This window comes from Siphateles boraxobius, unplaced genomic scaffold, assembly GCF_051911475.1.
Source record: "Siphateles boraxobius isolate OS27281-9 unplaced genomic scaffold, OSU_SipBor_1 2, whole genome shotgun sequence".
Classification (NCBI taxonomy): Eukaryota; Metazoa; Chordata; class Actinopteri; order Cypriniformes; family Leuciscidae; genus Siphateles; species Siphateles boraxobius.
This window is the reverse complement of record NW_027508810.1, coordinates 15,519,632-15,530,000: the sequence shown is the minus strand read 5'-3', so window position 1 is coordinate 15,530,000 and position 10,369 is coordinate 15,519,632. Positions and strand designations below refer to the sequence as shown.

Genomic DNA, 10,369 nt, shown 5'->3' with positions numbered 1-10,369 from the left:
TCCTGTTTTGTTTATTGTTTTGACGGCTTATTTGGATTGACCCCTGCATGTTGACTGCCCTTTAATTAAAGAAACTACTGCTCATGGATTATCCGCTTTCCGTGTGGTTTTCGTGACAGAAGGAATCCGTCACAAACAATCCAGCGGTATGTTTTGCTACATCTCTTCCCCAGCCACCGAGCGGGAGAGAAGGGAGTTGTTTAAGGGGACCCGGTTGGTAAAGTTCCACGGGACCCGTGTAGGTCGCCGTAGAGGAGGTCATAGAGAGATGTTTCACGTCCCGTCTGCCCAGTCAGAGACTGTTCACGTCCCGTCTGCCCAGTCAGAGACTGTTCACGTTCCGTCTGCCCAGTCAGAGACTGTTCACGTTCCGTCTGCCCAGTCAGAGACCGTTCACGTTCCATCTGCCCAGTCAGAGATTGTTCACGTCACGTCTGCCCAGTCAGAGACTGTTCACGTCCCGTCTGCCCAGTCAGAGAATGGTCACGTTCCGTCTGCCCAGTCAGAGACTGTTCATGTTCCGTTTGCCCAGTCAGAGACTGTTCACGTTCCGTCTGCCCAGTCAGAGACTGTTCATGTTCCGTCTGTCCAGTCAGAGACTGTTCACGTTCTGTCTGCCTTCATGGACCTGGACTATCTGGAGCGTCTGGCTCGGATCCTGGACATGCCAGTGTCTCCTGTTCCAGAGCCGGAGCCAGTGTCTCCTGTTCCAGAGCCGGAGCCAGTGTCTGCTGTTCCAGAGCCGGAGGCAGAGCCAGTGCCCGTTCCAGAGCCGGAGGCAGAGCCAGTGCCCGTTCCAGAGCCGGAGGCAGAGCCAGTGCCCGTTCCAGAGCCGGAGGCAGAGCCAGTGCCCGTTCCAGAGCCGGAGGCAGAGCCAGTGCCAGTGCCCGTTCCAGAGCCGGAGGCAGAGCCAGTGCCCGTTCCGGAGCCGGAGGCAGAGCCAGTGCCCGTTCCAGAGCCGGAGGCAGAGCCAGTGCCCGTTCCAGAGCCGGAGGCAGAGCCAGTGCCCGTTCCAGAGCCGGAGGCAGAGCCAGTGCCCGTTCCAGAGCCGGAGGCAGAGCCATTGTCTGTTCCAGAGCCGGAGGCAGAGCCAATGCCTGTTCCAGAGCCGGAGGCAGAGCCAGTACCCATTCCAGAGCCGGAGGCAGAGCCAGTGCCGTCTACCTTCATTGACCTGGACTATCTGGAGCGTCTGGCTCGGATCCTGGACATGTCCGTGTCTGCTGTTCCAGGGCCGGAGCCAGTGTCTGTTCCAGGGCCGGAGCCAGTGTCTGTTCCAGGGCCGGAGCCAGTGTCTGCTCCAGGGCCGGAGCCAGTGTCTGTTCCAGGGCCGGAGCCAGTGTCTGCTCCAGGGCCGGAGCCAGTGTCTGCTCCAGGGCCGGAGCCAGTGTCTGCTCCAGGGCCGGAGCCAGTGTCTGCTCCAGGGCCGGAGCCAGTGTCTGCTCCAGGGCCGGAGCCAGTGTCTGCTGTTCCAGAGCCGGAGGCAGAGCCAGTGCCTGTTCCAGAGCCGGAGGCAGAGCCAAGACCTGTTCCAGAGCTGGAGCCAATGTCTGTTCCAAAGCCAGCGCCTGTTCCAGCGCCAGAGCCAGTGTTTGTATCTGTGTTTGTGTCTGTTCTTGTGACTATTTCTGAGCCGGTGTATGCTATTCCTGAGCCGGTGTCTGCTATACCTGAGCCGGTGTCTGCTGTACCTGAGCCGGTGTCTGCTGTACCTGAGCCGGTGTCTGCTGTACCTGAGCCGGTGTCTGCTGTACCTGAGCCGGTGTCTGCTGTACCTGTTCCTGAGCCGGTGTCTGCTGTTCCTGAGCCGGTGTCTGCTGTTCCTGAGCCGGTGTCTGCTGATCCTGAGCCGGTGTCTGCTGTTCCTGAGCCGGTGTCTGCTGTTCCTGAGCCGGTGTCTGCTGTTCCTGAGCCGGTGTCTGCTGTTCCTGAGCCGGTGGCTGTTGTTCCTGAGCCGGTGTCTGCTGTTCCTGCGCCTGAGTCACTGCCCTGGCCGCCCGAAGGGTCTTCACCGCCCTGGTCGCCCGAGGGGTCTTCACCGCCCTGGCCGGACACATGTCACAGTGTCTGGTCGTGTTTCCCTTGTTTGTCACTAGAGGTCCTCGTTTTCACGGTGTCTTTCCCATTTGACTTCATTTCCCAGTATTCTGTCTGTCACTCATCAGTTCATTGCACTCAGCTGTTTCCCATCACCTTGTTAGATTGTGTGTATAAATACCCTGTCTGTTTTTGTATTTGTTACGGACTCCTTAGTTTGTGTCACACCACTTCAGGTCTGTGTTTGTTCTAGTTCCTGTTTTGTTTATTGTTTTGATGGCTTATTTGGATTGACCCCTGCATGTTGACTACGAGTTTGGATTGCCCTTTAATTAAAGAAACTACTGCTCATGGATTATCTGCTTCCCGTGTGGTTTTCTTGACAAGACATCGTTAAAATAGTCCAAGTGACTACAGTGGCTCAATCTTAAGTTTATCAAGCGACGAGAATACTAAAATAACGACTTTATTTAAACTATACATTTCCTTCTCTGTTGGCCTCTAGTCAGTTAACTTAGTGTAATAGCGTAGAGCTATGTCACATCTAGGCTCACACTATGCGTGTGACGTACAACAATAGAAGCTCTACGCTTTTACACTAGTGAACTGACTCGAGGCCCACAGAGAAGGACATGAATAGTTGAAATAAAGTCGTTATTTTTGTTTTTTTTGCGCACAAAAAGTATTCTCGTCGTTTGATAAACTTAAGATTGAGCCACTTTAGTCACTTGGACTATTTTAACGATGTCTGTAATAACTTTTCAGGGCCTGCAAATTCAATCCCTCAAGAAGCCTATGGAGGAGTGATCCAGCTCTCAGATTGCATCAAAAATATCTTAATTCGTGTTCCGAAGATGAACAAAGGTCTTACAGGGTTGGAACAACATGAGGGTGAGTAAATACTGACAGAATTTTCATTTTTGGGTGAACTATCCCTTTAACACACTGTTTTTTATATGTTTATTCCTATGTGAATAAAGCCTAAAATAAGTCTGTTCATCATATAAAGTGATTGTGTCTCTTCAGAAAATTTGGACTAGACCGCTCAATTCATATAAATTAGTTCCCTTTCCAGGTGAACTCGAGCTGCTTCAAACGCTGTGGGAATCCCTCTGCGTGATTGCGTCATGAAGCACGTATGGAATAAGTCCAATGGAGAGACGGAACGTCATCGACCAGGAAACCATAAAGCAACCCGAAAACACAACCGCGACAGCTTCTGTGCCTTCAGCCTCTGTGTGAATCATATGTCTGAAAGTGTTTTTGTCTGTCATTAGTTGATACTAGGCAGGAGTTTTGTCTATATATATATATATATATATATATATATATATATATATATATATCCTCCTGGGACCCAGGAATAGATTTTTTTTTTTTTTTACAGTATTATAATTTCAACCCATTCTGCCGTTGGGTTGCGTCATCTGGTTAGTGCATTAACTGTGAGTTATAGTGAGGAAAAATTTGCATCAAGGACGACAGCTGCATCATCAGTGTCACAAGAAGCACTTCAAAACGACTCATAACAGTGTTTGGGGGATGAGATTCATCGCAAGCTGCGTTGTCGTTGCGTTTGGACTGGACTTTCACCCTGCTGCGAGGCTGCATGACTGTTCTGTTCGTGGCTCGGGCCGTAAGTGATCACTTTACAAATACTCTTGATGTACTGAGTTAACTTGAATCCATTCCCTTGAAAGTGCACCAACGATTGGGCCCCGATGGCTAGCCAAAAGTGTGTGTTTTTTTTTTATGAGACTGTGATCAAACTCATCTATTGTGTTGTTACTGGGTTGTTTATTCTGAGAATTGTGTAAATTGATCAAAAGGAGTAATTGTGAGTTGTCAATAATAATCCAGTGTATTTTTTCCCCCCTTGAAATAAGAAGGGAGAGTGTATATAATTTTGTTTTGAGGGTGATAATTTAGAATAATCAGAGATTATTTAGGCTGTTGCATACTTAATTGTTTAAAGAGTGAACAAACTGTTATACAACTGAACAAAACGATATCTTTACATTTTCAACGCTTTGTTATTTTATTTTATTCTAATCTTTTCATATTTGTGTCTAATTAATAAATCTTTGTTATTCTTTTTTCCCTTATTTAGAATTGCTGTCTTGATTTATTATTTAAATTAATTGGAAAAAACAAGAATCTAACATTCTGGGGAAGTAAATTATAAGTAGATTATTTTGCTTTATTATTCCCTGGTGGAGGCACCGTGCGCTTATTAATAATTTGATAAAAGAAGAAACTAACCTCCGGCCAATTCAACATTCAACTGCCGGGAATCCAGGGTTTTCTTGTTTGTAAAACATTTAAATTAACCACTAGGGTTGAGAAAAGGGTTACATCTATAAAAAACATACTGACTTTAAACTGTAATCTTTATATTTCAAAAGCTAATGAACAAACTAAAAGCCACAAAACTTAGATTTTGACTTTACATAGTCTTTAAGAGACTAAGCCCTGAGGCCGGCTGCATAAACAGCCATTATGTTAAGACAGTGTCTAAAGTTCCAGTATGACTCACTAGCAGTTAGTCAGGGGCAGTCAGTCTTGGTTTTTGGTATCAAATTAGGCTAATCTACGTTTTTCTGTAACTGATTTAAAAAAGCTATGAACAGTATTAAAGAAAATAAATTGATGTCTAGCTTGTAAGACTAGTCTTAGAGGTTTATGCAACCGGCCCCTGCTGATGTCCACTTCAGAGTGCCCTATTAAAGCAACAACTCTCCTGTTACTGTGCATTCCTGCCTCAATCCCATCCTGCTTTGCAGCAGTGAGTGCGAGAGAGACTGTATTTGTGCTAAAAGTTGCATCCAAGCTCTTACGTGCTTGTAAGTCTGTCTGGGTCGTGGATTTGACACCATCACCTAGTTAAAGCTTATCGACAGCAACCTGAGCTGTGCTGAGTTGAGGTAAGCCGCATCTATCCGGTCTGACTAGAAATAAAACTATCAGCTTGTTAACTCCGTGGACACCGTCGGCCTGACCTGTAATAAAGAGATACTGAAGAGGCTGCTGGTGACAGATATTGTTCATCAGAACTCTGATCTTCTCAGCTGCATGTGTGTGAATGCGTTTTTAGATGCATTAGGGTTATTATACACTCCCACCCAACCCTGTAATCTCTTAATCTGCTGAGGACTGGAATCATGGGCTGCATCTGTCAGAGTGCTCGACGGGAGAGCCATACACCTAATGTGTCAACACACCACACAGAAGCATTTTGTGACTTCCTTTGAGGCAGCATTTCAAATCTGGCAGTTCATGCCATGTCAACAGCCAAAATAGTGACCACCAAGCGTGAACACACACACATACACACAAGCTCAACCATTAATGCATCTCCCTACCTCGGAAAAACACCCTTTCTATCTGGTCTCATTCTCAGCTTTCTATCACACACCACGGACCTGGCTGAAGGACGCAGGAATGGGGAGGGGGGCTTGATAATGATTCATATGCTCTTATAACTGCAAACCGACTTAGCAACATCAGCCACGGCAATACGTACACAAACACTTTTACAAAAATGCGTGCACGCACACACATACGCTTGAACTAGAGTTTTGCCTAATGATGCTAATTGGTTGAAAAGACTCAGGCTTATGTTGACAGTAATGAAGACTGATGGTCTTGTGTGTCCTCAAATCTGGTAGACGCTAGTGTGGGTATAAATAAATACTGTCAGAGCTAACCCAGATCTGAAATTGTGTGTACACACATAAAAAATTATAGAGACAGAATATAGTTAATATAACACACACACAATAAATAAATAAGTGCACAACTTCTAAATGTTACTTCTGCAGTGTATGTGCCAATCAAGGGACTGATGAGACTCTTGCTGCAGCATGAATTACAGGAACATTACAGGAAAATTTCCTAAATTACAGGAAAAATGATCATTGAAATATGGTATTGTGTGTACAGTATGTTGCTCACAGTACTTAAAGGTATGTTTGACCCCAAAATTTTAATTCGGAAATAATTTACTCAACCAGAATTAATTCAAAATATCTTCTTTTGTGTTCCACAGTAGAAAGAAAGTGATACAGGTTTGAAATTACAGTACATTGTGGTGATTAAATGCTCTGGGTGAAGCAAATTTGTGGGTGAACTATCCCTGAGTGTATAATATGCTAAGTGTATATTGGTGGTGACTATTTGGATGTTTTGTCCCATTAAAGCCACTGACCTAAAAGAACAAAGAATATGAGACTAAAACATATATTTTAACAAGTTGGACATTTGTTGCTGTTTGTCAACATGTCTTTACATTTAGCGTGAAAAATGGCACTCTTACCAACCAAGGCTTCAGGGTAAAGGAGGATCCAAACAGAAGGAGTTTACATTCAGCAAAGGTGCTCAGCAGAGCCGGGTTGAGTCGAGCATCTGCTCTCATTTTGGAGTTCGTGGAAAGAGCCGTGCTGCTTGCGGCCCAAAGAAGGCAACGAGCCAGTGTGTGAGCTTAAGGGGGTTAAGGCCACGCACAAACAAACACACACACTTACAGAGAGAGCGAGTGAGAGTGTGCACTACTAAGTGTGAGCTGCTCTTCACTGCTTGCTCTGCCATGTTAGCTGGAGTTACATTGTGCCAACTGGGCCAGGATGAGGGATTGTGTATGACATGCACGGCTGTCCGGTGTTAAAGCCGTTTAGCCGCTCAGAGTGTATGTGCGCTGAGAGTTATCTAAACTTATACAGCTTACATCTAAATATTCTGTCGCCTTTCACACACACACATCAGGTACCAAGAGGATGAGGCCTGGCAGGTGCCAACTGGATTGTGGGTTAATCAGTCCAATCTTCATCCCCTTGAACAGTTCATTCACATGAGTAAACTGCATTTGGGTTTTTGAGGACTAACCAGATTGTTAGTCTGTATCTGTGAAAACTGAAGGAGATTTGACTCATTCTGTTCAAACATCACACATTCGCACTTCATCGCCCTCAGCTGATCTCTTCTCTGCATCCATTTGATTTTGAGCTCTAATTGAGAGATACAGTACATGAGAGAGAGATCAGGCGGAGGGAAGGATCGGGGGGAGATAGCACAAGCTTCCATCTCTTGATCTTTCCAATCTTTTTTCGGACCACTTCATTCATATCGTAGCGCAGCAATATCAATAAGTACATTAAACTCACCTATTTTAAAGTTTTCAAACAGTAGGGACAGGTGAGATACTATAACATGAGATGATAACAGCTATAATTCTTAATCATTCAGTAAAGTCATTCCACTTTCTTCTGAGACGACAAAAAAAAACAACCCCAAGCAAAAAGAGAGAGAAAAAGATAATTAATTTGACTTTGTAGTGATGCTATTGGACAGTCAACACTTATTAGGAAGATGACCCTGGCGTGATCCCGTTCACACAGCCAGTCATAGTCAGTTGGTCACTAGTAGCCGTAGGGTGGATCACAAAAAGTATTTTTGTGGCTTCATTACATTAAGGTTGAACCACTGTAGTCACATGGACTAGTTTAGCAATGCCTTTACTACCTTTCTGGTCCTTGAAAGTTGCAATGATGTTGATGCCTGTGGGTGGTTCAGAAACCTCTCTGATTTAATCAAAAATATCTTAATTTGCCTTTCGAAGATGAACATCTTACGGGTTTGGAACAACATGAGGGTGAGAAATTAATGACAGAAATGTCATTTTTGGGTGAACTAACCCTTTTAATTACACCTGTGTATAATGCATCACTTCAAAGTTGAATGAGAACCATGCTTGCACTTTACCATCACAGCCATTTATCTGTATAAAGAGCACAAACACAGGGCAACCCATGTACAAACACACATAACTGTCTAAGACCATCACTGCAAAACATGAATATGGAACTTCTCATTGCAAGGATGAACTAACCCAACTAACCACTCGACAGCAATTTAAACATGTGGCACAACTTTCGTGGTACCTGTAGCACTTAGAATATAACCTTTATTTTTATTTTTTTTATTGTCCGGCTGACAATTAAATGCTAAATGCTATGCTATTTTTAATGCCCCTATGAATCGGAGATCAATACTTCTCTCATGTATTCTCATTAATGCTCTATGGAAATCTAGCACAGTTAATGATTTTTGTATAATGATTTTGCATTCGTTCTGACATATTCAGGCACCATTCATTTAACCTGGCTCCGCCCTCCTACGTACTTCCACTCAATTTTCATTTTCCTTCAGTACGAGGTCTGGGATTGTGCTGTAGTCTTTGGTTTTCTCCGATAAATTTTTTACTGGGCCAATCAGCGAACAGAGAGAGTGGCTGAGAATGATGACGTTGATGTCGTGCATTATTTTGAGTTGTAGTTCAGTAATGGCAGCGGAGAAAGATGCAAGCGAAGCCATTCGGTCCGTTGTGGCAACGCTGCCGGATATCAAGTTAAAGCTGGAACAATCTTTGCTTAGTTTTGTTGGTGGCCATGATGTTGTGGCCCTCCTCCCCATGGGGTTCGGGAAAAGTTTGATTTTCCAGCTTGCTCCGTTGGTGGTGAATGAGTTGGCTATGGCTAAGGCAAAGGCTAGGCATACGTCACAACCAAACGTTAGCGATTGGTTATGGCAGATCCAGATGACTCTGGGAAGATCCAATAGTTTTAGACTTCAATAGAGTAACGGTGCCAGACTCTATCTACAAATGAAATGTGGAGTCTGGTGGGACCAGGCTACCATTCATTGTCCTTACATGGAAAAAAACACTATTCGGAATTTCTCCTGTGTCAACCAAAAAAAAAGAAAAAAAGTCAGAGTTGTGAATGAGTTGTGAAATGGCCTAAATGACAAAAAATTCCTTTTTGCATGAACTGTCCCTTTAATTGCATAACAGCAAAACACTGAATATTTCGCTATACTTTTATCAATTACACGCTGCCTCCCCACCCCAGAAACACTATAAGGTATCTGCCTTTTCTGACCTTAACATAACATTAAACACTAATGCGGCTACACCATTAACCATTTCTGGCATATTCTCCAACTGCTGATGATACACGACCTTATGCGTCGCTGTCAACAGCCGGAAGGGAAATAGGTGCAGAGGGTCAGACGATTCACCGCGGGCACGCCGCGAGACGAGTGCGCGCCTCTCATAGATGGTCAGTGTCGGTATGCGGTCTCCATAAACTGGACTGTCACGGACTGTAAGCTTGTCTCGATTATGTTTCTCAACAATCTAGCTATAAAAAAGACAAATCTGCACACTGGACGTCAGAGACAATTGTAAAGAAGAAAGAAAAAGAAAGAAAAAAAGTGTCGGCGCGTTTTGGCATTCCGCACCAGAAATAAGGAGGATGACGATGAAACCAGCGAGAAAGATCCACATTACTAGCAGTAAGATCACACGACAGGGTCAGTTTCATCAAAAGGATTTGTCATGGAACCGACACGGTTGTTAAGTTGTATTTCCAGCATTCATACAAGTGTAGAAAACATTCAGGTATATATAGACGTGTACTGCCAAAAGCGCAGAGCTTGACATACACGTAAAATCTTACCTGCACTGAACAGCCTGTTCATTTCCCGAAGGAAACTTTTATTTCCCTCGGGGAGCACCTTCCAAACGCAAAGCCGACGAGTCGTCAATACTTTTCTTAAGATAGCTGTCAATTCCTTTAAAAATAGCCAATAACATCACACTTAAAAGCAACGGATAAAATGCCTAACGAAGAGAATGCCTAATGAACACTGAAAGGAGAGTCAGGTAGACGATGGCCGCCCGTTGGGATCCCGCTGTACTAAAATGCTCACACGGCTAAACACGGAAGATCGCGAGTCTCTACAACCTTCTGCTTTGATTAAGCGAAACAGAGGCGCGCGCTGAATGAGCGTGTGTGAGGGAGATCGGACGCTACCATTCACACTGAGGGACAACTGACTGATACATAAGACTGAGGGCTCATGCATCTGTCCAAGGACATACATGTTAGCGCTGACGGGAGTTATAAGTTGACAAACAGCCCTTTGAATCGAATTAAACATCGTGAATGGTAGAGAATAGTTCAACTGTTTTTCTTCAAGAGAATTTGCTCGCGCCTCAGGTACATGCCCCGCATGCGGGTGCACCTGCTTGAGATGTGAGAAGAATGAAAATCTCTCCTTTTTTGGGGGGAGTCTAAAAAAACATCAGTACATTTCATATTCGGAATTATTTGGATATCGTTATGCATGTAAGGGACAATAAGCAGGTCATTATCACAAATAAACCCTGAGAGGGGGATCATGGTCCTGCTTATAAACACATGCACATGGATTATTGATCTGACTTGAACTAAGTGTTAGCTGAACAAGGGGAGATTAGTGCTTGTACAGCGTT

General features: G+C 44.5%; 1 protein-coding gene across 1 annotated transcript in view; it reads right to left on the bottom strand.

Moving 5' to 3' along the window:
• Positions 1-9,849, bottom strand: part of tenm2a (teneurin transmembrane protein 2a) — a 349,743-nt gene extending 339,894 nt beyond the window's left edge. The window contains exon 1 of the mRNA XM_077236049.1: positions 9,552-9,849. The gene's annotated coding sequence lies outside the window, so the exon portion shown is untranslated. The remainder of the gene's footprint in view (positions 1-9,551) is intronic.
• Between the last annotated feature and the right edge of the window lie 520 nt (positions 9,850-10,369).